The sequence below is a fragment of the Bemisia tabaci genome, chromosome 2 (assembly GCF_918797505.1).
Source record: "Bemisia tabaci chromosome 2, PGI_BMITA_v3".
Lineage (NCBI taxonomy): Eukaryota > Metazoa > Arthropoda > Insecta > Hemiptera > Aleyrodidae > Bemisia > Bemisia tabaci.
In genome coordinates this window covers 17,012,594-17,026,534 of record NC_092794.1, presented here as the reverse complement: position 1 = coordinate 17,026,534, position 13,941 = coordinate 17,012,594, and the positions used below count along the sequence as shown (strand labels likewise).

Here is a 13,941-nt window from a genome sequence, read left to right as displayed (position 1 = left end):
AGCTCCAACCGTTGGCGCCGAGCCCGGTGAGTGCCCTAGAATCCGAACAGCCGACCGAGGAAAGCGTGGTGACCAAAGTTGAAACGCTGACCCAAGTCGACGACAAAGGCCGCAAGAAGGTGGTCAAGCGCAAGACCAAGAAAACTGTCCGCGACGGCAAGGAAACCGTCGAAGTGGCGGAAGAAGAGATCAAACGTCCGGAAATTGAAGAGCTGACGGACGAGAAACCGGAAGAGCTCCAACCGTTGGCGCCGAGCCCGGTGAGTGCCCTAGAATCCGAACAGCCGACCGAGGAAAGCGTGGTGACCAAAGTTGAAACGCTGACCCAAGTCGACGACAAAGGCCGCAAGAAGGTGGTCAAGCGCAAGACCAAGAAAACTGTCCGCGACGGCAAGGAAACCGTCGAAGTGGCGGAAGAAGAGATCAAACGTCCGGAAATTGAAGAGCTGACGGACGAGAAACCGGAAGAGCTCCAACCGTTGGCGCCGAGCCCGGTGAGTGCCCTAGAATCCGAACAGCCGACCGAGGAAAGCGTGGTGACCAAAGTTGAAACGCTGACCCAAGTCGACGACAAAGGCCGCAAGAAGGTGGTCAAGCGCAAGACCAAGAAAACTGTCCGCGACGGCAAGGAAACCGTCGAAGTGGCGGAAGAAGAGATCAAACGTCCGGAAATTGAAGAGCTGACGGACGAGAAACCGGAAGAGCTCCAACCGTTGGCGCCGAGCCCGGTGAGTGCCCTAGAATCCGAACAGCCGACCGAGGAAAGCGTGGTGACCAAAGTTGAAACGCTGACCCAAGTCGACGACAAAGGCCGCAAGAAGGTGGTCAAGCGCAAGACCAAGAAAACTGTCCGCGACGGCAAGGAAACCGTCGAAGTGGCGGAAGAAGAGATCAAACGTCCGGAAATTGAAGAGCTGACGGACGAGAAACCGGAAGAGCTCCAACCGTTGGCGCCGAGCCCGGTGAGTGCCCTAGAATCCGAACAGCCGACCGAGGAAAGCGTGGTGACCAAAGTTGAAACGCTGACCCAAGTCGACGACAAAGGCCGCAAGAAGGTGGTCAAGCGCAAGACCAAGAAAACTGTCCGCGACGGCAAGGAAACCGTCGAAGTGGCGGAAGAAGAGATCAAACGTCCGGAAATTGAAGAGCTGACGGACGAGAAACCGGAAGAGCTCCAACCGTTGGCGCCGAGCCCGGTGAGTGCCCTAGAATCCGAACAGCCGACCGAGGAAAGCGTGGTGACCAAAGTTGAAACGCTGACCCAAGTCGACGACAAAGGCCGCAAGAAGGTGGTCAAGCGCAAGACCAAGAAAACTGTCCGCGACGGCAAGGAAACCGTCGAAGTGGCGGAAGAAGAGATCAAACGTCCGGAAATTGAAGAGCTGACGGACGAGAAACCGGAAGAGCTCCAACCGTTGGCGCCGAGCCCGGTGAGTGCCCTAGAATCCGAACAGCCGACCGAGGAAAGCGTGGTGACCAAAGTTGAAACGCTGACCCAAGTCGACGACAAAGGCCGCAAGAAGGTGGTCAAGCGCAAGACCAAGAAAACTGTCCGCGACGGCAAGGAAACCGTCGAAGTGGCGGAAGAAGAGATCAAACGTCCGGAAATTGAAGAGCTGACGGACGAGAAACCGGAAGAGCTCCAACCGTTGGCGCCGAGCCCGGTGAGTGCCCTAGAATCCGAACAGCCGACCGAGGAAAGCGTGGTGACCAAAGTTGAAACGCTGACCCAAGTCGACGACAAAGGCCGCAAGAAGGTGGTCAAGCGCAAGACCAAGAAAACTGTCCGCGACGGCAAGGAAACCGTCGAAGTGGCGGAAGAAGAGATCAAACGTCCGGAAATTGAAGAGCTGACGGACGAGAAACCGGAAGAGCTCCAACCGTTGGCGCCGAGCCCGGTGAGTGCCCTAGAATCCGAACAGCCGACCGAGGAAAGCGTGGTGACCAAAGTTGAAACGCTGACCCAAGTCGACGACAAAGGCCGCAAGAAGGTGGTCAAGCGCAAGACCAAGAAAACTGTCCGCGACGGCAAGGAAACCGTCGAAGTGGCGGAAGAAGAGATCAAACGTCCGGAAATTGAAGAGCTGACGGACGAGAAACCGGAAGAGCTCCAACCGTTGGCGCCGAGCCCGGTGAGTGCCCTAGAATCCGAACAGCCGACCGAGGAAAGCGTGGTGACCAAAGTTGAAACGCTGACCCAAGTCGACGACAAAGGCCGCAAGAAGGTGGTCAAGCGCAAGACCAAGAAAACTGTCCGCGACGGCAAGGAAACCGTCGAAGTGGCGGAAGAAGAGATCAAACGTCCGGAAATTGAAGAGCTGACGGACGAGAAACCGGAAGAGCTCCAACCGTTGGCGCCGAGCCCGGTGAGTGCCCTAGAATCCGAACAGCCGACCGAGGAAAGCGTGGTGACCAAAGTTGAAACGCTGACCCAAGTCGACGACAAAGGCCGCAAGAAGGTGGTCAAGCGCAAGACCAAGAAAACTGTCCGCGACGGCAAGGAAACCGTCGAAGTGGCGGAAGAAGAGATCAAACGTCCGGAAATTGAAGAGCTGACGGACGAGAAACCGGAAGAGCTCCAACCGTTGGCGCCGAGCCCGGTGAGTGCCCTAGAATCCGAACAGCCGACCGAGGAAAGCGTGGTGACCAAAGTTGAAACGCTGACCCAAGTCGACGACAAAGGCCGCAAGAAGGTGGTCAAGCGCAAGACCAAGAAAACTGTCCGCGACGGCAAGGAAACCGTCGAAGTGGCGGAAGAAGAGATCAAACGTCCGGAAATTGAAGAGCTGACGGACGAGAAACCGGAAGAGCTCCAACCGTTGGCGCCGAGCCCGGTGAGTGCCCTAGAATCCGAACAGCCGACCGAGGAAAGCGTGGTGACCAAAGTTGAAACGCTGACCCAAGTCGACGACAAAGGCCGCAAGAAGGTGGTCAAGCGCAAGACCAAGAAAACTGTCCGCGACGGCAAGGAAACCGTCGAAGTGGCGGAAGAAGAGATCAAACGTCCGGAAATTGAAGAGCTGACGGACGAGAAACCGGAAGAGCTCCAACCGTTGGCGCCGAGCCCGGTGAGTGCCCTAGAATCCGAACAGCCGACCGAGGAAAGCGTGGTGACCAAAGTTGAAACGCTGACCCAAGTCGACGACAAAGGCCGCAAGAAGGTGGTCAAGCGCAAGACCAAGAAAACTGTCCGCGACGGCAAGGAAACCGTCGAAGTGGCGGAAGAAGAGATCAAACGTCCGGAAATTGAAGAGCTGACGGACGAGAAACCGGAAGAGCTCCAACCGTTGGCGCCGAGCCCGGTGAGTGCCCTAGAATCCGAACAGCCGACCGAGGAAAGCGTGGTGACCAAAGTTGAAACGCTGACCCAAGTCGACGACAAAGGCCGCAAGAAGGTGGTCAAGCGCAAGACCAAGAAAACTGTCCGCGACGGCAAGGAAACCGTCGAAGTGGCGGAAGAAGAGATCAAACGTCCGGAAATTGAAGAGCTGACGGACGAGAAACCGGAAGAGCTCCAACCGTTGGCGCCGAGCCCGGTGAGTGCCCTAGAATCCGAACAGCCGACCGAGGAAAGCGTGGTGACCAAAGTTGAAACGCTGACCCAAGTCGACGACAAAGGCCGCAAGAAGGTGGTCAAGCGCAAGACCAAGAAAACTGTCCGCGACGGCAAGGAAACCGTCGAAGTGGCGGAAGAAGAGATCAAACGTCCGGAAATTGAAGAGCTGACGGACGAGAAACCGGAAGAGCTCCAACCGTTGGCGCCGAGCCCGGTGAGTGCCCTAGAATCCGAACAGCCGACCGAGGAAAGCGTGGTGACCAAAGTTGAAACGCTGACCCAAGTCGACGACAAAGGCCGCAAGAAGGTGGTCAAGCGCAAGACCAAGAAAACTGTCCGCGACGGCAAGGAAACCGTCGAAGTGGCGGAAGAAGAGATCAAACGTCCGGAAATTGAAGAGCTGACGGACGAGAAACCGGAAGAGCTCCAACCGTTGGCGCCGAGCCCGGTGAGTGCCCTAGAATCCGAACAGCCGACCGAGGAAAGCGTGGTGACCAAAGTTGAAACGCTGACCCAAGTCGACGACAAAGGCCGCAAGAAGGTGGTCAAGCGCAAGACCAAGAAAACTGTCCGCGACGGCAAGGAAACCGTCGAAGTGGCGGAAGAAGAGATCAAACGTCCGGAAATTGAAGAGCTGACGGACGAGAAACCGGAAGAGCTCCAACCGTTGGCGCCGAGCCCGGTGAGTGCCCTAGAATCCGAACAGCCGACCGAGGAAAGCGTGGTGACCAAAGTTGAAACGCTGACCCAAGTCGACGACAAAGGCCGCAAGAAGGTGGTCAAGCGCAAGACCAAGAAAACTGTCCGCGACGGCAAGGAAACCGTCGAAGTGGCGGAAGAAGAGATCAAACGTCCGGAAATTGAAGAGCTGACGGACGAGAAACCGGAAGAGCTCCAACCGTTGGCGCCGAGCCCGGTGAGTGCCCTAGAATCCGAACAGCCGACCGAGGAAAGCGTGGTGACCAAAGTTGAAACGCTGACCCAAGTCGACGACAAAGGCCGCAAGAAGGTGGTCAAGCGCAAGACCAAGAAAACTGTCCGCGACGGCAAGGAAACCGTCGAAGTGGCGGAAGAAGAGATCAAACGTCCGGAAATTGAAGAGCTGACGGACGAGAAACCGGAAGAGCTCCAACCGTTGGCGCCGAGCCCGGTGAGTGCCCTAGAATCCGAACAGCCGACCGAGGAAAGCGTGGTGACCAAAGTTGAAACGCTGACCCAAGTCGACGACAAAGGCCGCAAGAAGGTGGTCAAGCGCAAGACCAAGAAAACTGTCCGCGACGGCAAGGAAACCGTCGAAGTGGCGGAAGAAGAGATCAAACGTCCGGAAATTGAAGAGCTGACGGACGAGAAACCGGAAGAGCTCCAACCGTTGGCGCCGAGCCCGGTGAGTGCCCTAGAATCCGAACAGCCGACCGAGGAAAGCGTGGTGACCAAAGTTGAAACGCTGACCCAAGTCGACGACAAAGGCCGCAAGAAGGTGGTCAAGCGCAAGACCAAGAAAACTGTCCGCGACGGCAAGGAAACCGTCGAAGTGGCGGAAGAAGAGATCAAACGTCCGGAAATTGAAGAGCTGACGGACGAGAAACCGGAAGAGCTCCAACCGTTGGCGCCGAGCCCGGTGAGTGCCCTAGAATCCGAACAGCCGACCGAGGAAAGCGTGGTGACCAAAGTTGAAACGCTGACCCAAGTCGACGACAAAGGCCGCAAGAAGGTGGTCAAGCGCAAGACCAAGAAAACTGTCCGCGACGGCAAGGAAACCGTCGAAGTGGCGGAAGAAGAGATCAAACGTCCGGAAATTGAAGAGCTGACGGACGAGAAACCGGAAGAGCTCCAACCGTTGGCGCCGAGCCCGGTGAGTGCCCTAGAATCCGAACAGCCGACCGAGGAAAGCGTGGTGACCAAAGTTGAAACGCTGACCCAAGTCGACGACAAAGGCCGCAAGAAGGTGGTCAAGCGCAAGACCAAGAAAACTGTCCGCGACGGCAAGGAAACCGTCGAAGTGGCGGAAGAAGAGATCAAACGTCCGGAAATTGAAGAGCTGACGGACGAGAAACCGGAAGAGCTCCAACCGTTGGCGCCGAGCCCGGTGAGTGCCCTAGAATCCGAACAGCCGACCGAGGAAAGCGTGGTGACCAAAGTTGAAACGCTGACCCAAGTCGACGACAAAGGCCGCAAGAAGGTGGTCAAGCGCAAGACCAAGAAAACTGTCCGCGACGGCAAGGAAACCGTCGAAGTGGCGGAAGAAGAGATCAAACGTCCGGAAATTGAAGAGCTGACGGACGAGAAACCGGAAGAGCTCCAACCGTTGGCGCCGAGCCCGGTGAGTGCCCTAGAATCCGAACAGCCGACCGAGGAAAGCGTGGTGACCAAAGTTGAAACGCTGACCCAAGTCGACGACAAAGGCCGCAAGAAGGTGGTCAAGCGCAAGACCAAGAAAACTGTCCGCGACGGCAAGGAAACCGTCGAAGTGGCGGAAGAAGAGATCAAACGTCCGGAAATTGAAGAGCTGACGGACGAGAAACCGGAAGAGCTCCAACCGTTGGCGCCGAGCCCGGTGAGTGCCCTAGAATCCGAACAGCCGACCGAGGAAAGCGTGGTGACCAAAGTTGAAACGCTGACCCAAGTCGACGACAAAGGCCGCAAGAAGGTGGTCAAGCGCAAGACCAAGAAAACTGTCCGCGACGGCAAGGAAACCGTCGAAGTGGCGGAAGAAGAGATCAAACGTCCGGAAATTGAAGAGCTGACGGACGAGAAACCGGAAGAGCTCCAACCGTTGGCGCCGAGCCCGGTGAGTGCCCTAGAATCCGAACAGCCGACCGAGGAAAGCGTGGTGACCAAAGTTGAAACGCTGACCCAAGTCGACGACAAAGGCCGCAAGAAGGTGGTCAAGCGCAAGACCAAGAAAACTGTCCGCGACGGCAAGGAAACCGTCGAAGTGGCGGAAGAAGAGATCAAACGTCCGGAAATTGAAGAGCTGACGGACGAGAAACCGGAAGAGCTCCAACCGTTGGCGCCGAGCCCGGTGAGTGCCCTAGAATCCGAACAGCCGACCGAGGAAAGCGTGGTGACCAAAGTTGAAACGCTGACCCAAGTCGACGACAAAGGCCGCAAGAAGGTGGTCAAGCGCAAGACCAAGAAAACTGTCCGCGACGGCAAGGAAACCGTCGAAGTGGCGGAAGAAGAGATCAAACGTCCGGAAATTGAAGAGCTGACGGACGAGAAACCGGAAGAGCTCCAACCGTTGGCGCCGAGCCCGGTGAGTGCCCTAGAATCCGAACAGCCGACCGAGGAAAGCGTGGTGACCAAAGTTGAAACGCTGACCCAAGTCGACGACAAAGGCCGCAAGAAGGTGGTCAAGCGCAAGACCAAGAAAACTGTCCGCGACGGCAAGGAAACCGTCGAAGTGGCGGAAGAAGAGATCAAACGTCCGGAAATTGAAGAGCTGACGGACGAGAAACCGGAAGAGCTCCAACCGTTGGCGCCGAGCCCGGTGAGTGCCCTAGAATCCGAACAGCCGACCGAGGAAAGCGTGGTGACCAAAGTTGAAACGCTGACCCAAGTCGACGACAAAGGCCGCAAGAAGGTGGTCAAGCGCAAGACCAAGAAAACTGTCCGCGACGGCAAGGAAACCGTCGAAGTGGCGGAAGAAGAGATCAAACGTCCGGAAATTGAAGAGCTGACGGACGAGAAACCGGAAGAGCTCCAACCGTTGGCGCCGAGCCCGGTGAGTGCCCTAGAATCCGAACAGCCGACCGAGGAAAGCGTGGTGACCAAAGTTGAAACGCTGACCCAAGTCGACGACAAAGGCCGCAAGAAGGTGGTCAAGCGCAAGACCAAGAAAACTGTCCGCGACGGCAAGGAAACCGTCGAAGTGGCGGAAGAAGAGATCAAACGTCCGGAAATTGAAGAGCTGACGGACGAGAAACCGGAAGAGCTCCAACCGTTGGCGCCGAGCCCGGTGAGTGCCCTAGAATCCGAACAGCCGACCGAGGAAAGCGTGGTGACCAAAGTTGAAACGCTGACCCAAGTCGACGACAAAGGCCGCAAGAAGGTGGTCAAGCGCAAGACCAAGAAAACTGTCCGCGACGGCAAGGAAACCGTCGAAGTGGCGGAAGAAGAGATCAAACGTCCGGAAATTGAAGAGCTGACGGACGAGAAACCGGAAGAGCTCCAACCGTTGGCGCCGAGCCCGGTGAGTGCCCTAGAATCCGAACAGCCGACCGAGGAAAGCGTGGTGACCAAAGTTGAAACGCTGACCCAAGTCGACGACAAAGGCCGCAAGAAGGTGGTCAAGCGCAAGACCAAGAAAACTGTCCGCGACGGCAAGGAAACCGTCGAAGTGGCGGAAGAAGAGATCAAACGTCCGGAAATTGAAGAGCTGACGGACGAGAAACCGGAAGAGCTCCAACCGTTGGCGCCGAGCCCGGTGAGTGCCCTAGAATCCGAACAGCCGACCGAGGAAAGCGTGGTGACCAAAGTTGAAACGCTGACCCAAGTCGACGACAAAGGCCGCAAGAAGGTGGTCAAGCGCAAGACCAAGAAAACTGTCCGCGACGGCAAGGAAACCGTCGAAGTGGCGGAAGAAGAGATCAAACGTCCGGAAATTGAAGAGCTGACGGACGAGAAACCGGAAGAGCTCCAACCGTTGGCGCCGAGCCCGGTGAGTGCCCTAGAATCCGAACAGCCGACCGAGGAAAGCGTGGTGACCAAAGTTGAAACGCTGACCCAAGTCGACGACAAAGGCCGCAAGAAGGTGGTCAAGCGCAAGACCAAGAAAACTGTCCGCGACGGCAAGGAAACCGTCGAAGTGGCGGAAGAAGAGATCAAACGTCCGGAAATTGAAGAGCTGACGGACGAGAAACCGGAAGAGCTCCAACCGTTGGCGCCGAGCCCGGTGAGTGCCCTAGAATCCGAACAGCCGACCGAGGAAAGCGTGGTGACCAAAGTTGAAACGCTGACCCAAGTCGACGACAAAGGCCGCAAGAAGGTGGTCAAGCGCAAGACCAAGAAAACTGTCCGCGACGGCAAGGAAACCGTCGAAGTGGCGGAAGAAGAGATCAAACGTCCGGAAATTGAAGAGCTGACGGACGAGAAACCGGAAGAGCTCCAACCGTTGGCGCCGAGCCCGGTGAGTGCCCTAGAATCCGAACAGCCGACCGAGGAAAGCGTGGTGACCAAAGTTGAAACGCTGACCCAAGTCGACGACAAAGGCCGCAAGAAGGTGGTCAAGCGCAAGACCAAGAAAACTGTCCGCGACGGCAAGGAAACCGTCGAAGTGGCGGAAGAAGAGATCAAACGTCCGGAAATTGAAGAGCTGACGGACGAGAAACCGGAAGAGCTCCAACCGTTGGCGCCGAGCCCGGTGAGTGCCCTAGAATCCGAACAGCCGACCGAGGAAAGCGTGGTGACCAAAGTTGAAACGCTGACCCAAGTCGACGACAAAGGCCGCAAGAAGGTGGTCAAGCGCAAGACCAAGAAAACTGTCCGCGACGGCAAGGAAACCGTCGAAGTGGCGGAAGAAGAGATCAAACGTCCGGAAATTGAAGAGCTGACGGACGAGAAACCGGAAGAGCTCCAACCGTTGGCGCCGAGCCCGGTGAGTGCCCTAGAATCCGAACAGCCGACCGAGGAAAGCGTGGTGACCAAAGTTGAAACGCTGACCCAAGTCGACGACAAAGGCCGCAAGAAGGTGGTCAAGCGCAAGACCAAGAAAACTGTCCGCGACGGCAAGGAAACCGTCGAAGTGGCGGAAGAAGAGATCAAACGTCCGGAAATTGAAGAGCTGACGGACGAGAAACCGGAAGAGCTCCAACCGTTGGCGCCGAGCCCGGTGAGTGCCCTAGAATCCGAACAGCCGACCGAGGAAAGCGTGGTGACCAAAGTTGAAACGCTGACCCAAGTCGACGACAAAGGCCGCAAGAAGGTGGTCAAGCGCAAGACCAAGAAAACTGTCCGCGACGGCAAGGAAACCGTCGAAGTGGCGGAAGAAGAGATCAAACGTCCGGAAATTGAAGAGCTGACGGACGAGAAACCGGAAGAGCTCCAACCGTTGGCGCCGAGCCCGGTGAGTGCCCTAGAATCCGAACAGCCGACCGAGGAAAGCGTGGTGACCAAAGTTGAAACGCTGACCCAAGTCGACGACAAAGGCCGCAAGAAGGTGGTCAAGCGCAAGACCAAGAAAACTGTCCGCGACGGCAAGGAAACCGTCGAAGTGGCGGAAGAAGAGATCAAACGTCCGGAAATTGAAGAGCTGACGGACGAGAAACCGGAAGAGCTCCAACCGTTGGCGCCGAGCCCGGTGAGTGCCCTAGAATCCGAACAGCCGACCGAGGAAAGCGTGGTGACCAAAGTTGAAACGCTGACCCAAGTCGACGACAAAGGCCGCAAGAAGGTGGTCAAGCGCAAGACCAAGAAAACTGTCCGCGACGGCAAGGAAACCGTCGAAGTGGCGGAAGAAGAGATCAAACGTCCGGAAATTGAAGAGCTGACGGACGAGAAACCGGAAGAGCTCCAACCGTTGGCGCCGAGCCCGGTGAGTGCCCTAGAATCCGAACAGCCGACCGAGGAAAGCGTGGTGACCAAAGTTGAAACGCTGACCCAAGTCGACGACAAAGGCCGCAAGAAGGTGGTCAAGCGCAAGACCAAGAAAACTGTCCGCGACGGCAAGGAAACCGTCGAAGTGGCGGAAGAAGAGATCAAACGTCCGGAAATTGAAGAGCTGACGGACGAGAAACCGGAAGAGCTCCAACCGTTGGCGCCGAGCCCGGTGAGTGCCCTAGAATCCGAACAGCCGACCGAGGAAAGCGTGGTGACCAAAGTTGAAACGCTGACCCAAGTCGACGACAAAGGCCGCAAGAAGGTGGTCAAGCGCAAGACCAAGAAAACTGTCCGCGACGGCAAGGAAACCGTCGAAGTGGCGGAAGAAGAGATCAAACGTCCGGAAATTGAAGAGCTGACGGACGAGAAACCGGAAGAGCTCCAACCGTTGGCGCCGAGCCCGGTGAGTGCCCTAGAATCCGAACAGCCGACCGAGGAAAGCGTGGTGACCAAAGTTGAAACGCTGACCCAAGTCGACGACAAAGGCCGCAAGAAGGTGGTCAAGCGCAAGACCAAGAAAACTGTCCGCGACGGCAAGGAAACCGTCGAAGTGGCGGAAGAAGAGATCAAACGTCCGCAAATTGAAGAGCTGTCGGATTTGGAAGCGGGAACTTTGAGGGACGATGTTGTGTTCCCGAAAGATATATCGGAGGATCAAGGTCTTGATTATGTTTTAGGAAAAACGAATGCTCGTATTTCCTTCTCAGACACAATGGATGAAATCTCTGAAGAAGTGGAGCCGTTTGACGTACTTCCGGTGGAAGAGGAAACTGCTCCATCGATTTGTGATTTACAATTTGCGGATGTTAACGAGAGGAAGATCATAACGGCCAATAACGAGCTGCAAGTAATTGTCAGACGAAAAATTTCAAAACCGGAAGAAGATGGTGTTGAACTTATGTTCGTTGAAGAAGTCGAGGATGGTTTGAATTTGAAGGATAACCTTGAAGAAATTCGCGGAACATACGCGCGTCGTCGGAGTTCATTAATATCTGAAGTAACTGACTTAGATTTTCCTGTGAAAGAAAAGGTAACTAGTGTGCACAATGAAATCGTGACAACGTTCGGGAAAGATGGTGTTCAGAAAAAAGTTAGTCGTTTAGTTACCAAAACGGTTGATGATTTAGGTGAGCATGTTTCAATTGTGGAGGAAGATGTTGACGATGTAGCCAAAAAACCTGAGGATTTCCGAAAAATGTCTTTGACAATAACAGAGTTACCATCAGAAAATGATCAGGATGACACTCCGAAATCTTCCCTTCAGCGCAATGTATGTCCTGACACTGAAAATCTTTCTGAACCGATTCTTAATGAAGGAAAGGGTTCTCCGAATAGTGGACCAATTAAGAAAAAGGATGCTCGCAAAGTTCCACCGAGGAAAAGAGATGTTAAGATTTTACCGGAGGAAGAAGAGCGTTCTTTCATATTAGATACTCATGATGCACCAGGCCCACATGATACTATCCCTCTCGAAGGTAACACCTCGTTTCATATTTATTTGAGATGAATAAGCCGTGGATTCCACTTACTCACTTAACATTACTAATTTCATGATATAAAGAACAATGTCTTGGTATTGCTATGATCTAAGCAGGTATTGAAAATGGGGCTGTATTAAATTTTGTCTTACTTTAATCCGGGGAGAAAATTTCGGCCTTTGGATTTCGAAGAGGATCAACTTTATCTATTTTGAAGTTATCCCTGCAGGCATCGTCACACACACCCGTTTGCGTAACGAGTTCTTGCTATGTTTGATTATGGATTGTGAAACTATACTGAATTGTGCATCTTGGTTTGCGATGTTCCAAATCTCGTGGCATATTTAACATTTTTTAGAGGAGTCTTGATTATTGTTTATGGCCTTACGTTTCCTTTGTATACTTTTTAGACTTTAGAAAATACCACTCACAAATTTACAAATAAAAAAGGGAAGTAGTATATTTTATGGAAGAAAATAAAATATTATAAGAAATTGTCAAGTTTGTAATCAAGACTATGGTTGGATAGAACATTGAATGAAGAAGAAAATTTTTTCTGAAAGATTATAAAGTACCATCCCTCCTCATTAGGAACAAAAATGACATAACATCCAAATTGAGTATTTTCTTGGTTTCTTTACCAGCGTTAAATCAAGCATTTAGACCCTCTTATGTTTCTTCATGACATTGTTCTTACATGGATTAATAAAATGATTAATAAAATAATTCCTCATTTTTACCACACATTGCCCATCTATTCATATAATGCTCATCACTCATCTTACTTTTACTGCACTTAATAGTTGCTCATAAACATTGTCGCTTCTCATACTCGTTCTATTTTTAGCATAAATTCAGTCTCATTCAAATGATTTTACTGTATTAGCCTCAGTAACCTCTTCTCTGAAACTGAGTTTTAGAGTTCTATCCTCATCTGCCTCCTTATTTGCATTAAAACTAAATGCTGGAAACATCTTGGCAGATTCCCTGTCGCTCTCTAAAATTTGGCGAGCTAATTTGGCATTAGCACCTATAGGCCCTGGGGCACATCTTTCCCTGAAAATTTAACGTCTGTAAGGTTACCCTTGTGATACAAGTTATTTTACGGCACTTAGGTAAGTTAAATGGGAATCTTCTCACAGACAAGATAGCTTCCATGCATGGTGTATTAATTTATTTCAAAATATTATTTTTTAACTTTTAAGAGGCCAGTTTTTATTTTTATTTTTACCTTATCAAATATCTGATTATGCTTTTGCCTGTTTGTGGAACCTCTAATCCTGTGTTTAAACAAAAGTTTTCACCAAACGAAGAAAACTTAATTCCATACAATTTATTTATATACTTCCACTGTTGGAACTCTCCAATATTCTCATTGTTCTTTTGATTGAGTGCATGCAATTACGCCTCTTATCTTTTTGCACTTCACATTGCGCTCCGTAACAATTTGCCTTTTGCTAATCATTTTAGGTAGGTGTGTAGATATGCTTTTTTTTTTTTTTTTTTTTTTTTGAAAAAGAAAAAAAATTCATTGTTTGTACTTCCGATAATTGCTTACACTTCTAGGATCCGTTTTTTTTCCTCTTTTTATAAGAAATGGTGGTTCCTCAATGATTTTCTATTTTTTTACTTCCTCCATAGCTATTTCAGACATTGGAAACTTCAAAGAAAGTATCATGGCAGATTCACAAGAGAACATGTATTAAATCTTTTAATACATCAGGGCAGGTCGTTCGCGAATTCACTCTTGAAGATAACAGGATTTATTGGAACAGCTAACTTCTAGTGGTCAAGTTTTTAGATTTTTTCTCTTTTTTTTCAAGAATTTGAAAAATGTTTTGCACACCCCAGGCCAATTATAATTTAGACATTCAAATGAGGAATACTAACGCTTTCAACCTAAATCTTCAACTTCCTGTTTGGTTAGGATGTGTCTTGTTAGGATCTTTGATTGTTTTATCAAAAACTTAATTTTTCACTTTGATGAAAGGCTATGAAAGTACCCCTTGTACAAGGCAGTCAGTGATTTCTATACATTGTAATGAACAATGTTATTTTTATTTTCGATGTAACGCTCAGCCCTTAATTACAACATCTACCCATGACTCCGCATGATTTTTGCTGTAATATGAAGAAGCTCATTTTGTGAACTGAAATAATGACATTTTTCTTCTAAATAATTTTTTTCAAAGTGTATATACTCCAATTTTTTTTAAAACCAGATACTTTCACTTTTAGATAGATTACTTTTAGACCAGATAATTTTTACTTCATCTCTTACTCCGCCAAAAAGTTTGCAAAAGTGCAGGA

General features: G+C 51.8%; 1 protein-coding gene across 13 annotated transcripts in view; it reads left to right on the top strand.

Annotated features, from left to right (window-relative positions):
* The window catches only part of sls (sallimus), a 277,774-nt gene that overhangs the window by 224,962 nt on the left and 38,871 nt on the right, over positions 1 to 13,941 (top strand). The gene's annotated exons all lie outside the window — the stretch shown is intronic.